Raw genomic sequence first — 13,476 nt, 5'->3', positions numbered from 1 at the left:
CCAACTGCTAGTGGCACTGGAAGAGATTACCATAATAACATTTTAGAATCTAGCCTTCCAGTCTTCTGAGTGTAAATGAATGTATGCAGCAGAAGGCTTAGTTGGGAAGTCAGCTGGTGAATAACCTCCTCTCCTAGAGGGAGGGTTTATTGCCTTTATCTTTGAGAACTGAAAAGAGAAGTTGCCAGGTCTGAGCTACCCGTGGGCAATGCCTAAATCCATCTATTGTGCTAAGAAGATTAGTTTAGTTTGGGCCTCTAAATTTTATGTCCCTGAAGGTAAGATCAGTTCTTCCTTCTTGGAGAGAGTTAAAAGGAAGAGTGACTGAACCCTAAGGCAGAAAGAGGAGGCAGGGAAATGGCATGTGCTCGAGGAAATCAGAAGAGCTCTGGTCTGGTCATCACTAAAACTGAATTTAGATCTTAAGCACTGTGTGACCCTGGTTCAATTGCCAACCTCTCTGGACACCATTTTTCCCATTCATAACATGAAGGGATTAGAGATAAGGGAGAGTGGAATGTGGGAGAGAGACACAGAAATATCCAAAGCAGGGGAGCCTGGGTGGCTCAGTGGGTAAAGCGACTCCTGAGTCCTGACTTGGGCTCAGGTCATGATCTCCAGGCCCTGTAATCCAGCCCAGCCTCTGGCTCTGTGCTCAGCGGGGAGTTTTCTTGAAGATTCTCTCCCTCTTCCTCTATCCCTCCCCTGCTCTCTCTCTCTCTCTCTCAAATTGATAGATAAATCTTTAAAAAAAAATTTAAAGAAGCATGCCTAGGTGGCTCAGGATGTGATCCCGGGGTCCCGGGATCAGGTTCTGCATCAGCCTCCCCACAGAGAGCCTGCTTCTCCCTCTGTCTGTGTCTCTGCCTCTCTTTCTGTGTCTCTCATGAATAAATAAATAAACTCTTTTTTTAAAGAAATTTAAGGCATAATTCCTAGTTAATTGGAAAGATTGGTCTGAGAAAGAACTATATTTCTAATTTGATGTGGTAGTGGTGGTGGTGGTGGGTGAGTGGGAGGAGATGAGGAAGGAGAGGATCTTAATAGAAGGCTCAGCTAAAATTTGGATCTCACTTAATTTTTTCATTCAAGATCTAGATCTGTGTTGTCTGAAATGGCAGCCTCTAGCCATGTGTGGCTATTGAGCTCACAAAATGTGACTAGTCTGAATTGAGATGTGCTGTAAGTGTTAAATACACACTGGATTTTGAAAATTTAGTACCAAAAATGTAAAATATACCCTTAACAATTTAAAACCATTGATTCAATGTTGAAATGATAGTATTTTAAATATATTGTGTTAAATAAAATATACTAAGAAAAATTATTTTACCTGTTTCTTTTGAAATTTTTTTAATGTGGCAACTGGGAAATTTTATTTTATTTTATTTTATTTTATTAAGGTTTTATTTATGTTTTCATCCAAGACACAGAAAGAGAGACAGAGACATAGGCAGAGGGAGAAGCAGGCTCCCTGCAGGGAACCTGATGTGGGACTCCATCCCAGGACCTTGGGGTAAGGCCCTGAGCTGAAGGCAGACACTCCACCGCTGAACCACCCAGGCATCCCTCACTAGGAAATTTTGAATTATGTATGTGGCTTGTATCTATTTCTATTGGACGGCGCTCATCAAAGATATTAAGTTAGTGGAACGCACTTTTGGAAAATGTACAATTGCTAACCTGTACATGGATATAGATGTTACAATTGTAAGAATGGTCTAGTACTAGACACTTGAGTGCCCTTAGAAATCTGTATATTTGGCATATAAGAGAAAAGCAGGAAATGGGAATGAGTAAAACGCTCGAGGGGGAATAATGATAATAGGTTTACAACTCTATATGAATGTAAAGTTCTGCATGACAAAAAAGCATTCAGAGATAATCTGCAAGGAAACTTGCTGGAGCCACATCCCTTTTGCAATGATTATTTTATCTGTGCCTTTCTGCAGACTCTCTGAAATACCTTTAGGAAAGAGGATGGGGTGGAAGAGGGGAATGGCTTACAAAGCAGGTTTATAGACTCCATAGGCTTGGCTTACCCCACAGAAAGGAGTTAGTACGTGTCAATAAATGATTACAACTGCTCCGACAAGCTGAAGGCATTTGTTAAATAGCAACTACTCTTCCTGGAAAATGTTCTTTACCTCATACAGATGAATCATTTGCTTCCAGAAAATCATACACTTACTGTATATACACTCAGTTCAGTTCTATTAATTAATTCAGTTAGCCAAGGAGGGTCAGATTTCACGGTAACATGACACTCTAGAAGGACTGCGAAAATGTCTTCAATGCATGTCCATGTCCAATGGTTTGTCGTGTCTTAGTCTTTGTAAACTGCGGAGCGCCACCTAACAGGGTTAACCTTCCCTTTGATATTTTCTTCTCCACCCCCTCCCTTGGGTGATGTCAAAGCCCGCCCCTCACTGCTCTGATCCAACTTGTCTGGGAGGCAACACAGCATCCATTGAAGAGCCAAGGTTAAAGTGCATAGAAGGTTCTCGATAAGTGATAGCTATTATGATTTATTTGTTTTTCTGAATATTTTCCTCCACCTAAACCCTAAATTAAAGTTCTCTCCTCTCCACACACTGTAGGATTGTATCTACCCCTGTAGTGATGAAAGCCACGGATGCCACACCAGGACTCCTCTTTGGAAGTATCCTATAAGCATTGCTGATGTGCTCTGGGCCTGGGATTCTGGCTAACACATGGATGTTTCTTTGTCCCAAATCCTCCTCTGAGACCTCATGTCACCTCTTTATTTTTGCCAGGTCAGCTTCACAGATGTACGCCTGGGTCTCATCACCAACTGTCCTTACAGCCTTGTCCACTCCGGTGCTTTGGGAACACAATGAGGCCATGATGTTAACGACTCCCAACTCCAGCTTAGTTGGGTTCATGTGGGCTTCTGGGAGACCAGGAAAGTTGATGATCAGATTGACAGCACTTTGGTTGTTTTTGTTTTGTTTTTAAGAGACCACTTTGCTGTGGTGCCTGGGTGGTGCAGGCGCTTAAGTATCAGACTCTTGATTTCAGCTCAGGGTCGTGATCTCAGGGTTATGAAATTGAGCCTGGTGTCTGCTCCATGCTCAACATAGAGTCTGCTTAAGACTCTCTCCCTGTCCCTCTGTTCCTCCCCTCCAACCACTCTCTCTTTAAAATAAATAAATTTAAAAAATAAAGAAATAAATACTACTGAGGCATGATTGACACCCAAAGCTGTACATATTTATCATATACATCTTTCTGTAAATCACGAGAAAGGGAGAGAGGTTATGTTGACAATCCTTAGCTGTGGGGCATCATATGGGTCATGTCACCTCTGTGATTCAGTTCTTTCATTTGTAGGATGAGTGATCTGGACTTGATCTCTAAACTTCCCAGCACTAGGATGTTGAGCTTCCAAAAAGCAATTGCCATGTAGAGGAAAAGGGCTTATAATATTCTTCAAACTTCTCAAAGGAAATAGTGTTGCTTAAAGCAGGACAGTAGGAATGGATTAGGTTTCTCAAAAAATTCACATTAAGCGTAAATTTCATTTGCTGTTACAATTCTATGTTGTGTGAGCAAAAACTTGTCATCCCTGGCATGTCCGTGTACTATTTTTAGTTACTATTTTTGCTACTGACTTTATTTATAATTTATTTATCATAAATTATATTATCTTATTAATCATAAAAATCTTGCTGATTTTTAATTTTATCAATTAGCAAAGGTTTATTTACTTGTTAAGGGTTAAACAAATACCCAATACATGCCCATCATAAAAAAAATTCAAACAACAGAGGAAATGAAAAGAATCTAGTAAAAAAAACCAAATGATCCAAATCATGGTCATCCAGAAATCATCTTAAGAATTTTTTTTAGTATCCTACTGTGTTTGACCTTCCTTAAATGAGACTAAACTATAAATGCTCTTTTGTAATCTGTTTTAAAAAGAATATCTTTATCGTACTGTAGATATCTTTTTTCAATAATGACTGTGGATCTAGAATAATCTTTTGTAATGGCCATATTCCATTGTACTGCCATATTATAATACATTATTTATTCCTTTCCTGATGGACATTTAAGCTATTTTTAATTTCTTGCTATAATAGACAGGACTGTGATGAATGTTGAACCATACCTAATCTTACAAACATATTCAAACACACTCAGATACAAAGAGCAGACTCATTTTCTTAAACAGGTAATTAGGAGGCAGCCAGTAAATATAATTTGATAATCAGCTTGTCACTGTAATGCCACAATTCCTGATTTGCAGAAGATTAATGCATTGTGACCATTATTTTCCTGAAGGGTGGAAACTTACCTTTAATCACTGGATCTAAAAATTAATGTCATGCTATTAGAGATGGGAAGGTAATATAAAGTATCCTTTCCTGGGGATCCCTGGGTGGCGCAGTGGTTTAGCGCCTGCCTTTGGCCCAGGGCGCGATCCTGGAGACCTGGGATTGAATCCCACATCGGGCTCCCGGTGCGTGGAGCCTGCTTCTCCCTCTGCCGGTGTCTCTGCCTCTCTCTCTCTATCTCTCTGTGACTATCATTAAAAAAAAAAAAAAAAAAAAAAAAAAAAAAAGGTATCCTTTCCCCAGCTGAAAAGATTATAGTTATTTCTTTTATTTATTTATTTATTTTTTAATTTTTTTTTGATTATAGTTATTTCTAATTAAACCATCCCTGATGCCCATGATAAGATATGTACTAGCTTCTCATCTCATTCCATATGAGGTTCACTGTCATTCACATAAAAAGCTCTTCTTTGTTTAACTTAAGTCAACAATACCTTTGACTCAGGCTGATGTGATCTCTTTTTGTTAATCATTGAAAGGCATGGATTGGATGATAAAAACAAAAGCCAACCATTTCTACAAACTAAAAATTTTTAACTTCAAAAAAAATCCAACATCTTAAGCAGATTAAAGCAGTGTCATGAAGCAATTTTCAGTTTTTTTTAAAATGTTTGCTCTTGAACCCTGTACCTCATAAGTGTCTGGGACATAATGTGCACTCAGGAATTGCTGAAGAAATGAATGAATGAATGAATAAAGCCACTTTTGGTTTTGTAACTTAAATACTGGCAAATGTCTGAACTGGTAGAACCAGTTATTTCTATAATTAGAATAATCCATATGCATTACCATACAATTGTGTTTTCTGTACTTACACATAGGGTGAATGTTTTCCACTAAACATAACTCACTGGTTTTATCATTTTCAAGATCTGTAGTTTATGGAAAGCATGAGCATGCTGTGTTCTCTGGGCCAAACCTAGCCTGCTGCCTGCTTTAGTACAGCCCATGAGATGAGAATGATTTTAAAAACATTTTAAAATGCTCTAAGAAAATCAAAAAGAAGAATGATGTCTTATGACAGATAAAACTTATATAGGATCTAAATTTAATTGTTTATAAATAAAATTTCACTGGAATATTGGCATGCTTATTTTGTCACATATCACAGTTACTTTTGTGCTAAGCATAGAGGTGAGTAGTGGTCCCCAAAGCCCAAAATATTTCCTATCTGGCCCTTTACCAAAAAGTTTGCCAACTCCTGGTTTGGATCTGACTTGGTTTGGCTGCTGTAAGAGATTATCATAAACTGATAACAACAAACATTGATTTTGCATGGTTCCAGAGGCTGGGAAGTTTCAGTGTCTGGTGAGGACGTACTTTCTAGTTCGTAGATGGCTGTGTTGTCTCTGTGTCCTCACAAGACAGAGGGTGGAAGGAACACTCTGGAAGCTCTTTTATAAGGGCAATAATCGGGATCCCTGGGTGGGGCAGCGGTTTAGCGCCTGCCTTTGGCCCAGGGCGCGATCCTGGAGACCCGGGATCGAATCTCACGTCGGGCTCCCGGTGCATGGAGCCTGCTTCTCCCTCTGCCTGTGTCTCTGCCTCTCTCTCTGTGACTATCATAAATTAAAAAAAAAAAAAAATTTCTTATAAGGGCAATAATCCCATTCATGAGGGTTCCACTCTCAGGACCTGCTCAGCTCCCAAAAGCCCCATCTTCTAACACCTTCACACTGGAGGTTGGGATTTCAGCAGGTGAATTCACAAGCATTCAGTCTATAGCAAGGTCCAAGACTATTTCTTGGATTTGGAGGTGGACATTGTTCACCTAGCAGTAAAAATGCTTTTGGGTTTGCAGCCTTAATGAATGTTAGGGCAATGTACTAAAATGACAGGTAGGTGGCAAAGAAAGTCACTAAGCAGTATGCCTGTTTTGTCAACAACTTGAAAATAATAGTGGTAGTGTGTTTTCTTTTCTCTTTCTCCATCTCTAATTGAGTAGGCCAGTCTTGTGCAACGTAAAATGTTATTTGAGAACACATCAACATAATGGGGTTTCTAGTGGCAAGATTGTTTAGAACCTCCTTATATAGGACCTAATGGTTCACTTGTGGCTCTTCTGGCCTTTCCAGGCTTCCTCCAGGGCATCGCCTGCCCTCTGGTCTTATAGGCCAGGGACACTAATGGTTCTTCCAAGAGGCAAAATTTTAACAACTGCACTTTCTGGAACTTCTGTGGAATATTGAAGGGGGTCAATCTGTACTCAATTAGGAAATCATTGAATTCTTCTTACACATTTTAGGTTTGAGATTTTATTTTTATTACTTTCTTGTTCTTCAATAGCCAAGACACTCATTTGTACCAGGTTCCTGAGTGAAACCAAGGATTTCACTAGGAAGTGAACAGTTCAGTTATTGTTACTCTTAAAGAAGACTGCTGTAGGGGCACCTGGGTGGCTCAGTGGTTGAGTGCCTGCCTTTGGCTCAGGTCATGATCCTGGGGTCCTGGGATCTAGTCCCGCGTGGGGCTCCCTGTAGTCAGCCTGCTTCTCCCTCTGCCTGTGTCTCTGCCTCTCTCTTTGTGGCTCTCATGAATAAATAAATAAAATATTACAAAAAAAAAAAAAGAAGAAGAAGAAGAAGACTGCTGTAACTCTGATTATAAAAGAAAGAGAAATGATCTTAAAGGCATATATCTCTATCCTTGAATTTCCCTCATTCATTTTTAATATGATAATATCAGGTTCCTCTCAACTTTAAATTAACATGGATCATTTTTTTTTGAGAAACAATTTTATTATCTATCTATCTATCTATCTATCTATCTATCTATCTATCTATCATCTGTCTATCAATCATCTATCTGTCACCTGTCTATTTATTTTAAGGAATTGACTTAAGAGTTTGTTGGGACTGGCAAGTGTGAAGTTTGTAGGGCCTGCCAGCAGGCTAGAAATCCCAGTAGGAGTTGGTGTTATAGTCTTGGAGCTGAAGGCAGTCTGGAAGCAGAATTCTCTCTTTCTTGGGGGAATCTCAGTCCTTGCTTCAATTGTTTGGATGAGTCTTACCCACATTAGGGAGATAATTTGCTTTACTCAAAGTCTATTGATTTAAATTAATAGCATCTAAAAAATACCCTCACCTCAACATCTAGACTGGTGTTTGACCAAATAACTAGGTACTGTAACTTAGCCAAACTGAAACATAAAATTATCCATCACAACTATATAAATGAATAAACACAAATAGATAAATTGCATACATATATAAATCTATATTTATATAAATATAAATGTACACATGATATATGTAATACCTTTCTCTTTGATTAATTACACCAACTTCATTTCTAAATTTAAAGGCAATATGACTTTAAAATCATAAAGAATTTAAGGCACACTCTTGGGATACTAAATCTGACTCCTTAGGCTCTTTTGCAATTTGAGTTTATTTGGCTTGTCCAGATTCTATGAATTTATGGTTGATATGATAGTGTGGTAGGCAGAACAATGGCCCCCAAAAATGTCCACATTCTAATCCTGAAGCCTGTGAATATGTTTCCTTACATGGCAAGAGAAAATTAAGGTTGCACTTGAAGTTAAAGTTGTTAGTCAGCTGACCATAAAACAAGGAGATTATCCTGGATTGTTCAAGGGAGTACATTGTCATCACAAGCATCCTTAAATGTGGAAGAGAGAGGCAGAAGAGGATGTCAGAGTGATAGAAGGTACCATGGACTGAAGGGGGTTCCCCCAAATTCTTATGGGAACACTACCCCACAATGCAGTGGCCTTTGGGAGGGAAGTAGATTTAGATGAGGTCAGAAGAGTAGGGCCCTTGTGATGGAATTAGTGTCCTTATAAGAAAAGGCACCAAGGGGATCCCTGGGTGGCTCAGCAGTTTAGCACCTGCCTTTGGCCCAGGGTGTGATCCTGGAGTCCCAGGATCAAGTCCCACATCAGGCTCCCTGCATGAAACCTGCTTCTCCCTCTTCCTATGTCTCTGCCTCTCTCTTTCTGTCTCTCATGAATAAATAAATAAATAAATAAATAAATAAATAAATAAATAAATAAAATCTTTAAAAAAGAAAAGACATCAGGGAGCTTGATCTCTCTTCCTCTACCATGGAAGGACACAGTGAGAAGATGGTTGTCTACAAGTCAGAAAAAGAGCTCTCACCCATCCATACTGGTACTCTGATCTGGAATTTCCAGTCTCCAGAACTGGGGAGCAAATAAACATATACTGTTAAGCCATTCAACCTGTAGTATTTCACTGTAGCACCTGTACTGACCAAGACAGGTTGTAAAAAGAACTTGACCCATTATTGCTGCCCTTGAAGACAAAGGAAGGGGACCATGATCTAAAAAAAAAAAAAAAAAAAAAAAAAAAAAAAAAAAAAAAAAAAAGGGTGGGCAGCTGTAGAATCTGGAAAAGGCAAGGAAGTAGATTCTCCCCAGATCCTCTAGAAAGGAACTCAGATGGCCATTTTCACCCAGAAAGACCCATTTCAGACTTCTGACCTAGAGATCTGTAAGATATTAAATTTATGTTGTTTCAAGCCATTAAATTTGTAGTAATCTGATACAGCAGCCACAGAAAACTAATACAGATACGAAGGATCAGACAGGTAGGGTTGAGCACTTAATATTTCAACAAATTCAAGTATGTAAAAATTCAGTCCATAATTGAGGCCTCTGGGTGGCTCAGTTGGTTAAGCATCTGCCTTTGGCTCAGGTCATGAACTCAGGGTCTTGGGATCGAGCCCCATATTGGGCTCCCTGCTCAGTGGGAAACACGCTTCTCCCTCTGCTGCTCCCCCTGCTTATGTTCTCTCTCTGTCAAATAAATAAATAAAAACTAAAAAAAAAAATCAGGCCATGTTATTAGAACTAGAGGTAAAGATAGTTTAGAAATTTTGCAAGCAGATGTCTTGTCAAAAGCACTAAAGACTCTAGTGATTTTGTTCTGTTGTTCAGGGTATGTATTTCCAATATCATTAAGGGAATCTCATTGGGACTTTTATTTTAGTATTATCAAATAACTTACAAAGATAAGATCAAGAGTTTATTTGCAACTAATTTCCACCTGCAGATTTCAGAGCAATACACTGACTGCTGTGATCTTGATATAATTAATTTTTGAAGAGTCCTACTTTAGCTATAGCTTCTAAAAACAGAAAGAAAATAATCCTATAAAAATTCCATATTTGGTAACATTGTAATAACCATGCTTACTTTATACTAAGGATACATTATTTCACTTAATTCTTCCAATAACTCTGTGAAATAGCTGTTCTGAAAGGGGACACAGTGTCCAAAGTGGTATGGGTGGCAGTCTGAACCCAGGCAGTCAGAGTCCTCAGGCTGTAATTTAAACCATTTTACATATTACTGCACATACTGTAACTAAACCCTGCTCTTAATTGTAAGCTTAGCATCCAGTAAAGTAAAAAGTAAATAGGATTTTAAAAGAAGTAGGATGGGGTTCTCAGCAGGATTCTGAAATTTCTCTCTCTCTCTCTCTCTCTCTCGCTATTGATTAATCTTTTTCAGTCTGAGTTAGAGAAGATTCCCCAATCAAGCTGGGATTATAAATCATAAAGGAAGTAGACTTTCCTTCTATAATATATCTTGCCTTTCCCCAGAGGAACCTTAAGAAAAGGAGATTTATTCAGTGGTTTAAGGTAATGCATTTATTATTTATCACCCCTCCTCCTGCCATCCGTGATGAAGATAACAGTTTTTGGAATTTGGTTATTGACCATAGACCCTTTGCCTCATCCCAAAAGGAGTATGCAATGTAATGACAAATTCACCAAAACAGGATCCAGAAGACTTGTGTTCAAATCCTGGCATGGACATATAATCTCTCACTCAGTTTTCTCACCTCGATAGAGAACATACCTATACTCTCTTTTCTGGATTGTTTTGAGGATTAAATAGCATAGTTAAAGCATTTAGCACAGAGTAGATACTCAATAAAGTCAGGAAAATGGTTTTTTGCCCCTCCTCTTCCTTACCTCTTAGAGCCTTTTAACTTTTTCCCTGTGTTGGAGACCTAGAGCTGCCACTTCTTAGTTTTGTGGCTTAGGGCAAGTTTGTTAATTTCTGTGACCTGTTAATTTCTTTTGTCTATAAAATGAGGAACAAAAATATTGGCTCTGGTTGCCTAGAGCCACTTTACTCCCCACCCTTCTTCCTTCCTCCCTCCCTCCCTCTCTCTCTTCCTTCCTTTTTCTTTCTTTCTTTCTTTCTTTCTTTCTTTCTTTCTTTCTTTCTTTCTTTCTTTCTTTCTTTTCTCTTTTCTTTTTTCAGATCAGAAGAAACATGTATGGACTCCTTGACTAAGTCACTCTTCAGCTATAAATGAGAATGCTAATAAACAACTTGGAAATTGTTATAAAATTAATAGCAAAGCACTGTACATACATTGTCTTGAGGTATATGAGATTCCTAGATTTAAGCTTCTTCTTGTCTTGCTCCTGATTAAAATTCACCAATGGCTTTTCATTGACCTTAGAATGAACTCTTAATTCCTTAACAAAGCCGTCACATATGTCCCACCTATGTCTTCAGTGTCCTCTGAAACCCCTCTTTCTCTACCATGTTGATGTTCTTTCGGTATTCCATATACGTATATATGTTCCTTTCTGATGAAAAGGTCTTTGCTTGTGTTATCAATCTTTCTTTCCTTTCCCACCTTTCTTGTCTGACCAATTTCTCTAGTCTTCAAATTTCATCCTAAAAGTCACTTTCATTAGAAAGAATTCTCTGTCCTCCCTACCATCCTCCATCCAACTAGATCAGTTGCCATGTCATCCTCATTCAATACTTGTTCATTACATTGTCCTTCATAGCATTTGTGTCAATTTCAATTAAATTATCACTTGTATAATTATTTGCTTGATGTTTGTTTCCCCGGAAGATTGTATGTCTTGTTCACCATTGTATACCTACCCCCTACCCCCAAATACAGGCTTGGGACATATGAATTGCTCAGTACATAGGTATTGAATGAACACCAAAGGATGTTTTTATGGATGATAAAGATAAGACCTGAAGAGGTTAGGTAATACATCCAGGCCCAGATGACCAAGGGCGAAGGTAGCCCTTGAATGTAAGTTCATCTTGATGCCAAAGCTCCTGCTTCAATATATTCCTGTTTGTGAGAATAATTGATTTGTTTGAAAAGTCTAATAAAACTATTATTAAGACTATAATTGAGACAAGTAATATCATTAAGAATTATCAAAAAGTGACTTCTGACTTCATCCTTATCTGAAATTGCCCCAACAAGGGGAACATAAAATATTTTTTTTGGAATGTTAGCAGTATAACAATAGTTCATAAACTGTTATCAGAGGAATATGGAAAAGGAAGACAGAAAAATCCTGTCTAATAAAATTGAGGAGATCCACCGTTGTTATTTCTATTATGGGAGGTAGATAAATGTAAATGTCAAATAATTCCTAGATTATAAGATCAATATCATAGTCAGCTATGGCTTCAAGGCCTTCTTTTTTCCTAAAAATTCTGTACTAAGAATTCCATATTGAGAATGTTGCATTGAAGTGTGCATAATAAATCATCCTGGGAAATCAGTGGTGGCCTCTCCACCTCTGATTCCAGCTTCCAAATTTTAGTTCTTACCTCATCAATTGTAATTATGATCAAAGGTGATTATGTTCATTTGCTAATAGGGCTGCCATCACTAAGTGTCACAGACTGGGTGACTTAAATAAAATAAATTTATTTTCTTTTTTTTTTTTTTTTTTTTTTCTTTTTTTTTTAAATTTATTTTCTTATGGTCCTAGAGACCAGAAGTCTGAGATCAAGGTGTTAGCAGGTTTGCTCTCTTCTGAGACCTCTGCCCTTGTCATGTAGATAGCTATCTGTATCCTCACATGGTCTTTCCTCTCTCTCTCTCTGTGTGTGTGTGTGTGTGTGTGTGTGACTTAGTCTCCTTTTCTTATAATGACACCAGTCATACTGGAGTAGGGCCCATTCACAAGACCTAATTTTATTTAATTACCTTTTAAATTATAATTTAATAATAATTAAGTAATTTAATATCTCCCTCAACAGTCACATTCTGAGGTACTGGGAGTTAGGACTTCAATATGTGAGTTTTGGGGAGATAATCCAGCCCATAATAGTGATATTCAAAATATTTAACCCGTTGGGCTCAGGTTCAGACCTACTGGAATAGATGCTGGACACAGTTTGGGAAAAGTAGTGAGGACCCTGTTCCGTGCTTTCACTGCACAGGGGACAGATCCACAATGGGACACAATGGAATGTAAGTACACAATGGGACAGGTCCACTGGAACAGTGGGAAGAGACCTGGAGGCTAGGAGTAGTGGCTATTTAACAACTATTGGAGACATATTTCAATGTTCTAACAACAAGCAATGGCATTTTGGGACAAACCAGCTGAATGTCTATCTTGGACACACTTGAGGCATTTAACTATCTATTAAATACAGTCTTATGGGCAGGCAGCCCAGGTGGTTCAGGGGTTTAGCACCGCCTTCAGCCCAGGGCCTGATCTTGGAGACCTGGGATCTAGTCCCATGTTGGGCTCCCTGCATGGAACCTGCTGCTCCCTCTGCCTCTCTCTCTCTCTCTCTCTCTCTCTGTGTCTCTCATGAATAAATAAAGAAAATCTTTAAAAAAAAAATACAATCTTACTTTCTTGGAATCATCACTAAGATTGAGCTTACCCATTAAGCAGAATGGGTAAGAGATCCCAGATGTGTGTTACACTCCAACTATGAGCAGGAAAATTGTGGAGCTTCTCTTTCCCTGATTTACCAGGGTTTTAATTATGTTCTTTTGAACAGCAGCAAGGGGTAGATGGGATAAGGCTGGGAGAAGTGGTCACTGAGAGGCTGTGAGTAGGGGAGTGATCTCAAAGTAGCTTGCAGAAAACTGGGGTGTGTGGACAAAGTGACAGAAGCAAGAGATTGGAATAGCAGTTCACCAGTTAAGACGCTCTTACAAGGACCAAAGCATGAGTGGATAAAGACCTTATCTAGAGAAGGTGCAGTGAGAATGACAAGGAACAAGGGTTGGAGAGAGGGAGAATGTGGACAGTCTTTGAGAAGTGTAAATGGTTCAAATGCCCACTGCTAGCTCTCCTGATAGATGGAAGAGCTTCCCACTGCCTG

At 38.7% G+C, this 13,476-nt stretch overlaps 1 long non-coding RNA gene across 4 annotated transcripts in view; it reads left to right on the top strand.

Moving 5' to 3' along the window:
- The window catches only part of LOC140639744 (uncharacterized), a 77,951-nt gene that overhangs the window by 26,347 nt on the left and 38,128 nt on the right, over positions 1-13,476 (top strand). The window lies entirely within an intron of this gene.

This window comes from Canis lupus, chromosome 1 (genome assembly GCF_048164855.1).
Source record: "Canis lupus baileyi chromosome 1, mCanLup2.hap1, whole genome shotgun sequence".
Classification (NCBI taxonomy): Eukaryota; Metazoa; Chordata; class Mammalia; order Carnivora; family Canidae; genus Canis; species Canis lupus.
Note: the sequence above shows the minus strand (reverse complement) of the source record. Positions and strands in the feature narration are given on the sequence as shown.